The sequence below is a fragment of the Lampetra planeri genome, chromosome 37, assembly GCF_965212315.1.
Source record: "Lampetra planeri chromosome 37, kcLamPlan1.2.h2, whole genome shotgun sequence".
Lineage (NCBI taxonomy): Eukaryota > Metazoa > Chordata > Hyperoartia > Petromyzontiformes > Petromyzontidae > Lampetra > Lampetra planeri.
The window spans coordinates 3,345,433-3,356,604 of NC_136143.1; the positions used below are offsets into that span (position 1 = coordinate 3,345,433).

At 46.2% G+C, this 11,172-nt stretch overlaps 7 non-coding genes across 7 annotated transcripts; all 7 read right to left on the bottom strand.

Moving 5' to 3' along the window:
• Window positions 1-534: 534 nt before the first annotated feature.
• TRNAH-GUG (transfer RNA histidin (anticodon GUG)) lies at window positions 535-606 on the bottom strand. Its single transcript has one exon. It is a non-coding gene; the product is annotated as a tRNA-His (tRNA).
• Window positions 607-1,628: 1,022 nt separating this feature from the next.
• Window positions 1,629-1,842, bottom strand: LOC144731095 (small nucleolar RNA U3). Its single transcript, XR_013587902.1, has one exon. It is a non-coding gene; the product is annotated as a small nucleolar RNA U3 (small nucleolar RNA).
• Window positions 1,843-3,178: 1,336 nt separating this feature from the next.
• Window positions 3,179-3,250, bottom strand: TRNAH-GUG (transfer RNA histidin (anticodon GUG)). The gene has a single exon. It is a non-coding gene; the product is annotated as a tRNA-His (tRNA).
• A 990-nt stretch (window positions 3,251-4,240) lies between these two features.
• LOC144731098 (small nucleolar RNA U3) lies at window positions 4,241-4,454 on the bottom strand. The gene has a single exon (XR_013587905.1). It is a non-coding gene; the product is annotated as a small nucleolar RNA U3 (small nucleolar RNA).
• Window positions 4,455-4,896: 442 nt separating this feature from the next.
• On the bottom strand, window positions 4,897-4,968 carry TRNAH-GUG (transfer RNA histidin (anticodon GUG)). Its single transcript has one exon. It is a non-coding gene; the product is annotated as a tRNA-His (tRNA).
• A 984-nt stretch (window positions 4,969-5,952) lies between these two features.
• LOC144731096 (small nucleolar RNA U3) lies at window positions 5,953-6,166 on the bottom strand. Its single transcript, XR_013587903.1, has one exon. It is a non-coding gene; the product is annotated as a small nucleolar RNA U3 (small nucleolar RNA).
• An 858-nt stretch (window positions 6,167-7,024) lies between these two features.
• On the bottom strand, window positions 7,025-7,096 carry TRNAH-GUG (transfer RNA histidin (anticodon GUG)). The gene has a single exon. It is a non-coding gene; the product is annotated as a tRNA-His (tRNA).
• Between the last annotated feature and the right edge of the window lie 4,076 nt (window positions 7,097-11,172).

Here is an 11,172-nt window from a genome sequence, read left to right on the forward strand (position 1 = left end):
TAGCATCTTCTTGGTTCTTTCGGTAAAGTCACGTAGAAGGGAAATATTAAGAAAATAATAAAACATAATAAAATCATTCTCACGACGTTTCGACCACAACGCAAGCAGCCGTCCTCAGGTGAAGAACAGGTCTGTCGGAAAGACTCATTCAGACGCTGTCTTTCCGACAGACCTGTTCTTCACCTGAGGACGGCTGCTTGTATTGTGGCCGAAACGTCGTGAGAATTATTTTATCATGTTTTATTTTTATTATTTTATTATTTCCCTTCTACGTGACTTTACCGAAAGAACCAAGAAGATGATTCCCTGCAGTCACGAAAGCTTGAAATCGAAAGAGTAGCATGTAAAAGTAAATGAATGAAGTTAATAAGAATATCATGTTGAAGTCAATGAGAGATGAGCAAGTCGATGCAGTCATGCCGGTGGTTGCATGTCCATGTGTGACAAAAGCAGCCGTGTTAGCGATCCAAAACAAGGCCGTGCTAACGCGTGAGAAAACAACGCAGGACCGCTGCCGTGTCTTTGTCGCCACAATGCCGTGACTCGGATTCGAACCGAGGTTGCTGCGGCCACAACGCAGAGTACTAACCACTATACGATCACGGCGAGCTACGCGGCCCACTGGCTCCACCTGCAGGCAAAGAGCTCTCTTGATCGCCTCCAGCACCACGCCAGACTCACTCAATGGGCTTGTCCGACGTTTTATCGGAATACTGCTGATTCAAGTGCAGTAAGACTAAACTTGATTTGAAGCACGTCGGCTTTCGCGACCAATATTATTCATAATAAACGTTTTATTGTGGTTAGATCGCGATCTAACGGGTTTATTTTATTTGAAACTTTCGTGACTGCAGGAATTACTCTACAGTCAGACTGTAGATTATCTGTGTGCGGTTTATCCAATTTGCGGATTAACTGATATTTTGACATGAATGAATAACTCGTGGATTTTCGCTTCAGGCCAAATTAATAATAAAACAAACTAAATTCGATTGAAATATTTCGTGACTGCAGGGATTCATAGTCTTGGTTCTTTCGGTAAAGTCATGTAAAAGGTAAATAATAAAAATAAAACAATACAATTCTCACGACGTTTCGATCGCAACACAAGATCATGATTACTTGTGTTGCAATCGAAACGTCGTGAGAATTTTATTGTTATATGTTGATTATTTGATTATTTCCCTTCTACGTGACTTTACCGAAAGAACCAAGAATAATAATAAAAACACAGTTATACTGTGCAACATTGCAAAATTCTTGGAAACGTTCAATACAAGTCACGTGCTTAAACCGAACAAATGTGCTCCGGTTAATCCGCAATCCACGTGATCGCCTCTACAGTAGTCGCATGTGTTCACAATAGTGGGCGGAGTTTGATTTTGATTGGCGTGGCTCTGCGATCCACTTCGTGGGCGCAGTGTTCTACGCAGGAGCAACCAAGTGTTGTCACTCTGAGCACGTGCATCAATCGGCAGAGTATTTTTTGGCATACAGATTGGATATTGTCCCCGTCATTAGCGCCTATTTGTAACAATCTACTTACTAAAGAAGTCTATAAATGCGTACACCACTAACGCTCGATCTGCCTGGTATAAACATCTGTTTTTGTTTAGAATAAGAAACCAACCCCTCAGCTTGCTGTGCCTCCCTCCCGCCACCCTTGCGAGCGGCAGGAACGGTCATCAATGGCGAGGAGCGGCTGCGTGAGCAGCACTCCAAGCCGGCTTCGCGCTCAGGAGGCACAGCTCCAACTCCTCATCGGGGCTGGTTGGTCCAGACACTTTAGAGCCCATTTCGTAAGTTGGAAACTATAGAAATGATCCCTGAAAGTATAGTCTTAGTGAGAACAGGTCGACACAGCGCTATATGTAGTCAAGTAAATTGACTCTACGCTATGGGTACTGCGTAGTTTCGCAGCTAAGCAGGTTTAGACCACAAATATTAAACTTCTTCAGTGTAAACATCAACATTAACTGTAATTTAAAATGTTTATGTCAACTGCAAAGTCAACGATGTAAAGGATAAAAGTAGTTTATGACAACTGTGCTAACGGTGAAATGCATGGTGGGAGTCGCCTCTCGACCTGGACCACGAGGCAGCGCTGCTCGAGGCGTTCAGAGCGTGGGTCAGGGGATGTCAGCAGTTACATTTTCTGACTTTAAAATTTACAGATAAAACACGCACGCCTTTCTGGAAAGACGTGCCTAAATTAACTAACCACTATACACAGGTACGATACATAATCGTTGGTTCTTTCGCTAAAGTCACGTAGGTAGAAATAAAACAAAATAAATCACGACGTTTCGGACGCAACACAAGCACCCGTCTTCAGGTGAAAATCGCGATGTCTGCTGCGAGCAGCACGATGTCTGCTGCCTTGTGAAGAGAAGCTGTTACCAGCAAGAGTTTATATAAGTTTTTGAGAACAAAGGTAGCCGAAGCAGTGTTAATGGGGTATTATTGTATCAAGGTAATAAATAGCGTGGCATGTTGGATTATAGCGCAAAGTTAATGAGCTTCCGTAGCGCATAAGAGCTCAGATTAGCGTGTAGGATTAGCATATGTATTTTGATGAGAAGCATATAAAAGTTAATGAAAAAATTAGCACGTTAATGTCAGTGTATGTGTAACAAAGAGTAGCATCTTCTTGGTTCTTTCGGTAAAGTCACGTAGAAGGGAAATATTAAGAAAATAATAATAATAAAACATAATAAAATCATTCTCACGACGTTTCGGCCACAATACAAGCAGCCGTCCTCAGGTGAAGAACAGGTCTGTCGGAAAGACTCATTCAGACGCTGTCTTTCCGACAGACCTGTTCTTCACCTGAGGACGGCTGCTTGCGTTGTGGCCGAAACGTCGTGAGAATAATTTTATCATGTTTAATTTTATTATTTTATTATTTCCCTTCTACGTGACTTTACCGAAAGAACCCAGAAGATGAATCCCTGCAGTCACGAAAGCTTTAAATCGAAAGAGTAGCATGTAAAAGTAAATGAATGAAGATAATAAGAATATCATGTTGAAGTCAATGAGAGATGAGCAAGTCGATGCAGTCATGCCGGTGGTTGCATGTCCATGTGTGACAAAAGCAGCCGTGTTAGCGATCCAAAACAAGGCCGTGCTAACGCGTGAGAAAACAACGCAGGCCGCTGCCGTGTCTTTGTCGCCACAATGCCGTGACTCGGATTCGAACCGAGGTTGCTGCGGCCACAACGCAGAGTACTAACCACTATACGATCACGGCGAGCTACGCGGCCCACTGGCTCCACCTGCAGGCAAAGAGCTCTCTTGATCGCCTCCAGCATCACGCCAGACTCACTCAATGGGCACTTCTGACGTTTTACCTAAATACTGCTGCAGATTCAAGTACTGTAAGGGGCCGTCCATTTATGACGTCACGCAATTTTGGATGATTTTTGACCCCCCCCCCTCGTCACACGGCGTCACAAAAAGCCAGACCCCCCCTAAAATATGACGTCACAAAGCTCTGCCCCCTCCCCCCCCAAAACCATATTTCCATTTTGAAAATAAAACATGCTTCAAATCGCTTTAAACTATTGTCATTGTAGTGCGTATCAAATGTGGCGCTGCACTCTGATGTTGTGGGAGAAAACATTTATTAAAAAGTCTATTTAATTAAGTGGAACGTGTTGTCTATATTTATTTAAAGTTGCGCATTTTGATGTGACGTCACATTTCTCAGCCCCCCCCCCCCCGTCGTCACACATCGTCACTAATGTCTGACCCCCCCCCCCCCCTAGGTGCATGACGTAATTTATGGACGGCCCCTAAATGAATAACTCGTGGATTTTCCCTTCAGGCCAAATGAATGATCAAAAAACTGCTTAACAACATTGAAATTCTTATAAACGTTTAATACAAGTCACGTGCTGAAACCGAACAAATATGTGCTCCGGTTAATCCGCAATCCACGTGATCGCCTCTACAGTAGTCGCATGTGTTCACAATAGTGGGCGGAGTTTGATTTTGATTGGCGTTGCTCTGCGATCCACTTCGTGGGCGCAGTGTTCCACGCAGGAGCAAAAAAAGTGTTGTCACCCTGAGCACGTGCATCAATAGGCAGAGTATTTTTTGGCATACAGATTGGATATTGTTCCCGTCATTAGCGCCTATTGTAACAACCTACTCACCTAAAGAAGTCTATAAATGCGTACACCACTAATGCACGATCTGCCTGGTACAAATATCTGTTTTTGCTTAGGATAAGAAACCAACCCCTCAGCTTGCTGTGCCTCCCTCCAGCCACCCTTGCGAGCAGCAGGAACGGTCATCAATGGCGAGGAGCGGCTGCGTGAGCAGCACTCCAAGCCGGCTTCGCGCTCAGGAGGCACAGCTCCAACTCCTCATCGGGGCTGGTTGGTCCAGACACTTTAGAGCCCATTTCGTAAGTTGGAAACTATAGAAATGATCCCTGAAAGTATAGTCTTAGTGAGAACAGGTCGGCGCAGCGCTATATGTAGTCAAGAATACTCGCTCTACGCTATGGGTACTGCGTGGTTTCCCAGCTAGGCGGGGTTATCACCTAAACATATTAAACTTGTTCAGTGTGTCAACATTAAATTTGACTTGTTTCCATCACCAATATTACCAATTATTTGCACAAATTACAAACGATGTAAACGATAAAAGTAGTTTACTACAACTGTGCTAACGGTGAAATGCATGGTGGGAGTCGCCTTTCGCTGCTGCTGACCTGAGCCACGAGGCGAGGGTCAGGGGATGACAGCAGTTACATTTTCTGACTATAAAAAAGTAACAGACGTGGAGAAATAAACTAACCACTATAAACAAGGACGATAAAATGAACTAACCACTATGAACAAGGGCAATAAAACAACGCAGGCCGCTGCCGTGTCTTTGTCACCACAATGCCGTGACTCGGATTCGAACCGAGGTTGCTGCGGCCACAACGCAGAGTACTAACCACTATACGATCACGGCGAGCTACGCGGCCCACTGGCTCCACCTACAGGCAAAGAACTCTCTTGATCGCCTCCAGCATCACGCCACTCACTCAATGGGCACGTCTGACGTTTAACCTGAATACTGCTGCAGATTCAAGTACTGTAAGGAGCCGTCCATTTATGACGTCACGCAATTTTGGATGATTTTTGACCCCCCCCCCTCGTCACAAGGCGTCACATAAAGCCAGACCCCCCCTCAAATATGACGTCACAAAGCTCTGCCCCCCCCCCCAAAACCATATTTCCATTTTGAAAATAAAACATGCTTCAAATCGCTTTAAACTATTGTCATTGTAGTGCGTATCAAATGTGGCGCTGCACTCTGATGTTGTGGGAGAAAACATTTATTAAAAAGTCTATTTAATTAAGTGGAACGTGTTGTCTATATTTATTTAAAGTTGCGCATTTTGATGTGACGTCACATTTCTCAGCCCCCCCCCCCCGTCGTCGTCACACATCGTCACTAATGTCTGACCCCCCCCCCCCCCTAGGTGCATGACGTAATTTATGGACGGCCCCTAAATGAATAACTCGTGGATTTTCCCTTCAGGCCAAATGAATGATCAAAAAACTGCTTAACAACATTGAAATTCTTATAAACGTTTAATACAAGTCACGTGCTGAAACCGAACAAATATGTGCTCCGGTTAATCCGCAATCCACGTGATCGCCTCTACAGTAGTCGCATGTGTTCACAATAGTGGGCGGAGTTTGATTTTGATTGGCGTGGCTCTGCGATCCCCTTCATGGGCGCAGTGTTCTACGCAGGAGCAAAAAAGTGTTGTCACTCTGAGCACGTGCATCAATTGGCAGAGTATTTTTTGGCATACAGATTGGATATTGTTCCCATCATTAGCGCCTATTGCAACAACCTACTCACTAAAGAAGTATATAAATGCGCACACCACTAGCGCTCGATCTGCTGGTATAAACATCTGTTTTTGTTTAGGATAAGAAACCAACCCCTCAGCTTGCTGTGCCTCCCTCCCACCACCCTTGCGAGCGGCAGGAACGGTCATCAATGGCGAGGAGCGGCTGCGTGAGCAGCACTCCAAGCCGGCTTCGCGCTCAGGAGGCACAGCTCCAACTCCTCATCGGGGCTGGTTGGTCCAGACACTTTAGAGCCCATTTCGTAAGTTGGAAACTATAGAAATGATCCCTGAAAGTATAGTCTTAGTGAGAACAGGTCGACGCAGCGCTATATGTAGCCAGGAATTCTCGCTCTACGCTATGGGGCCTGTGTAGGCCTGTTCAGTCATTCATAACTTAAACATTGCACAGTGTACATTGTACACAACTAATTCCACTTAACCTGTATATCACCCTTTTAAAAAATTAGTTTGACTAAGTGCTCAGAACTTAACATCAATCTCCTGTAGAGATAAATATTAGTTTGTGGGATGCGCCCCTCGTGGCTGTCGACTTTCTACGCTATGGGTCTGAACAATTCGGGCAATTTAAAAACATATGAAATCTATTTAATATAACACACAATTACAATGTTAGTGTATTATCATAATGACGGTCAAAGCATTGTCTGGGGACTGTAATTTAGTACGATACGGCAGCCACAGAATTGGCAATTAATCGCGCGCGGGGCATTGTGGGCGCACCATGGTTTTAATAGCCGCAGTACCGAGCAGCGCCAGGAGAAGGCACTGAGGGCGACTCAACCACGCGGCCGCCTCGCTCCGTGGGCCGAGAGGCCTCGGGGACGATTCGCGGCACGCGAGAGATACTCACGCAGCTTCGTGACTACCGTAGTCTCAATACCCACACACACAGCTCTCCCCAATCAACACGCACGCCACGTGGCGAGCAGACGCCACGTGGCAAGCAGACGCGAGCGAGCGGCCCACACCCCCACCACCGTAGGCACGTATCGCTCGGTCGGGTCAAGCGCTCGTTACAAAACTCGCAAAACAATTGGTGGACAACGATTAAAAAAATTGAGCAAGTTACCCACGACCAATGACGAGGTTCAAACGTAAAAAAAAAATTCGGAGCCCGCTGCCGTGTCTTTGTCGCCACAATGCCGTGACTCGGATTCGAACCGAGGTTGCTGCGGCCACAACGCAGAGTACTAACCACTATACGATCACGGCGAGCTACGCGGGCTCGCTGCGTGGCACGGTTCAAGTGGCCCTTATAACCGTAATCCCCGCCCCGCAACCCAATCGATAAGACTCACACCTCGACACACGAGACACCCACACCCCCAACCACAACAGCCCCGCTACCAACACGCACTCACGGCTACACACACAACGCGCACAGGCAGGCACGGCGAGCTTCCAGGGTGGGGTAACGAGGGATCCCCAGGGGGGTGAGTTTGGGGGCAGTCACCGCACATGGCCACACGGGGGCGTGCTCGATCGGCACGGGCATCACTCTCGCTCACGTGTTCACACAGAGAAAGGCAGGCGGCCGAAACGTCGACATCTTCCTTTCCCGAGTAGCAGTAACATCCCCTGCTGTTGGTATTGATACTTAATACCTTATTGCACGCATACAATACCTTTGAGAAGTAACTTCATTTACTATTGTGGGTGGAATGATTGACTTCCGCGGGGATTCACTTACTAAATAAATGCGTTTAAAGGTCGCATTGAATGGGTTTTCATTTGAAGTAAGCCACCAGTGATTAAGTCAAATTCGTAAGCTACTCTCAAAGGCTATTGACACGAAACGTCAATCCTAGACCTAGACACAACTGGTGGCCTGGTACAGAAAACCCATTTTGTTTTGGAAAATTATAGATTTTTTAAAGATAACCAAATCATTTGTATTCAACATCAATGCCAATCTGAGTAACTTATCCGTTATATGGACACCCAGTGTCCCTCGTTGGCAAAGAGTTAAAGCACTGCCGTCGATGTTAACTCCAGCAGCAGGTCCATCACTGGTTGTAGAGTCCCACAACTGCGCAGAACAGGGCCCACAAAACACCTGGGCCAGCATATTGCACGGGGGGGGGGTCACGGTCTAGATTCCAGGTCAGGGTACAGGCTCCATTGAAGACTCCACGAACTCATAACCCAGTGAACGCAAACTTGACATTCGACTTGTTTACCCTGTAAAGCAGGGGTGGGGAAACTTTTTTCTTCCAAGGGCCATTTGGATATTTATAACATAATTCGCGGGCCATACAAAATTATCAACTTAAAAATTTGCCCGTTATATTTGGGCAAACATTTAATTAACTCACCCCTAATGTGATGGCTGGAACTGCTTCTCTTTGGCAAGGCGTGTGATGTTAGCTGGTATTGATGACGTTGCTGCTACTCGCAACTGCTTTTCCAGGTTTGCTCCGAGATTTATTGAATTTCGAGTCCCGCCTGCGGTTGCCTTGGCAGAGCCACACCAAATGATTTCTCGGGCCTTGTACGGCCCGCGGGCCGGATGTTCCCCACCCCTGCTGTAAAGCCTGCTGAGCCTCGTGACTCTCTTTCAGGAGGGTCTTGCCAAGTTTGCTCAGCGGGGATCGACGATTGCTCTCTATGAATCCCAAATGAGTAATGCACGATCTTGATTTGAAGCTTTCGTGACTGCAGGAATCCATACTCTTTGGTTCTTTCGGTAAAGTCACGTAGTTAGAAATACAATAAAATAAATCACGACGTTTCGATCGCAACACAAGCGGTCGTCATCAGGCAAAAAAAAACACAAGCGGTCACCTAATGACGACCGCTTGTGTTGCGATCGAAACGTCGTGATTTATTTTATTTCTAACTACGTGACTTTACCGAAAGAACCAAAGAGTATGAGTAATGCACGGTTATTTTTCCAAATACTGACTGGAAAATCTGGAGTTTCCAGTAGTGGCTGGTCACACAAAACTTTACATGACAAAAAAAAGTAAATTTTTACTTCGTTTTGCATACAACACACGAAGAGTTGAGGTCTTTTGTGCAACCGGCTCAACGTTGACTGGGTTCAGGCCGTGGTGTATTATCCAGACCGTTGTACAGGAGGAGGACTCTTGACCATACAGCAGGGATAAAGCCATGGATGGTGCGCTGTCCAGGCCATGGCACTGCATGGGTTCATGCTATCGTAACAGCACGGTATTGTGTGTAGGCCATGCTACCGTTCCCAGGCCATGGTACCGAATCCAGGCCATGCGACGACTGCATTTGTCTGGCAGTTGTATAGTGCGAGGTTCAGCCCATTGTACTGCACCATTATAGAATCAGTCTGAGCACTCGAACAGGACGTGGGGGGCAAATGTCGTGGCGCGTCGTGCCAAAGCTAGGACAATTTGATCCCTTGCGCTCCCCGGTTGACTGCGCCACTTGAGGGGGCTCTGGCCAGGCCTCCCCTGTCCCATCACCATCATCACCATCAACATCAACCCCAATCACCTGTCTTGAGCAGCTTGCGCAGGTTGGCGAGGCGGGCGCCGCCCACGGCGTCGTGCAGTGCTCGGGCCTCCTCCTCCCCGCGCGGCCCCACGCGGCCCAGCTCCACCGGGCACGGGAAGGGCACTCGGGCACCTCTCCGGGACATTGCGGCGAGGGGGGTGGCTGCTCTCGTCCCCGTCTGCCGCCCCACGGGGGGTGGCAACCAACCAAAAGGGCAGCGTTAGCCTCGCCAAGCAGTAACATTGGATGATGAGTACTGCCATCATACTCTTAGGTTTTTTCGGTAAAGTCACGTAGGCAAAAATAAATGTTAAAAAAATATTATTTATTTTTACCTAAGTAAATAATAAAATTATTCTTTTTTACCTACGTGACTTTACCGAAAAAACCTAAGAGTATGAATCCTTGCAGTCACGAAAGCTTCAAATCTAGAATTACTGCCATCATGACTCGAACTGCCAGTGCGGGCCTATGATGCCTACAGCATGGCCTTGTAACTCACCCCCAACGTGCCCTATAACATCACACCGACCCCACCCTGTCCTAACTCTGACATCTCCGTCCCACTTTGAACTCACCCTGAACTTTGCCGGTCTCCAGGGCAGGATTAAGGTTCGTGTAGGACCTAGGCACATCTGGTGCTTGTCGGACTTAGGTGATAACTTTATACAGCTCGTACTGCTGATGCTGCTTCCTATGTCACTCGCGAAAGCTGATGAAGAAACAATGTCTACGATCGACCGTGGGACAATAATACCGCCTTGTCTGTCACTGATCTCTATTGAGCACGAGATTGTGAGAAAAACACCATTTGAAGATGTTCTTTTCACATTTTTTTTCAATGAAAACAATCTCGAAAAGTTAATCTCCAGTGTGAATGAACTTGGATGATACGACCCGTGCCTGCCTCGCTTTGAGCTCACTCCAGCAGTAATTATATATACACTGTGCCTATCCTTGCTACATACATATATTTATCCAATAGCACTGGTCAACAAAAAAAACATTTTTTTCTGGACTGGACTTTTGCAGCTGTTTTAGACTAATTTCAGGGTGCTGATTCCAAATCTGATCTCAGATTTGCTCTATCACATCTCATTTTTATGCTATTGGCATACCCCATTTTCATTGATTTTACCCGAAATTAACTCTGTCACTTATGATTGCAAGTTGTTGCGAGTCAGTGACTGCTTTAGTGTTAAAATATGGTGCTGTATTTTTAAGATAGTGTTTATAATATAATTTTATGTAGATATCCACATTTATTTAATACTTTTCTTCTGCAGTTTTTATTGAAAATGCAATATTTGATATCTCAAAAACCTGATGTGATAGACAAAAACTGATGCCAGATTTGGAATCAGCACCCCAAAATTACCTTTTAACCGTTGGAATACCTTATGCCAGAAAAAGTGTGTTGTTGACCAGTGTAATACAACAAAAAACACGGTCACAATTTTTTTGCAGGCCCTAGGCCCTTAGGCGCAGCGTCCACGCGGCCTACAGGAGGACGCGGCCCTGCAGGCCTCGATACGAGCTCGTCCCAGCAGTAATGATCATTGTCTGACACTCGAGAACAAATTCACATTGCCGGTATTTAAACCCGGTGAGTGACTTGGATCCAAGCCACGTTACTGACCGTAGTGAGCTAAATCGTTGTAGTTAACGCTGATAAGTTGGTCCTGGTGACCACAATGTTAACACATTTATAGCCACCCGTTGCAAATCCACTTGTGAATGAGAGGCCCTTCTTATCACGCCATGCGGGTCGTAGGGTTCCATTCGACCATACTTCACCACGACGGCCAGTGCTGGTG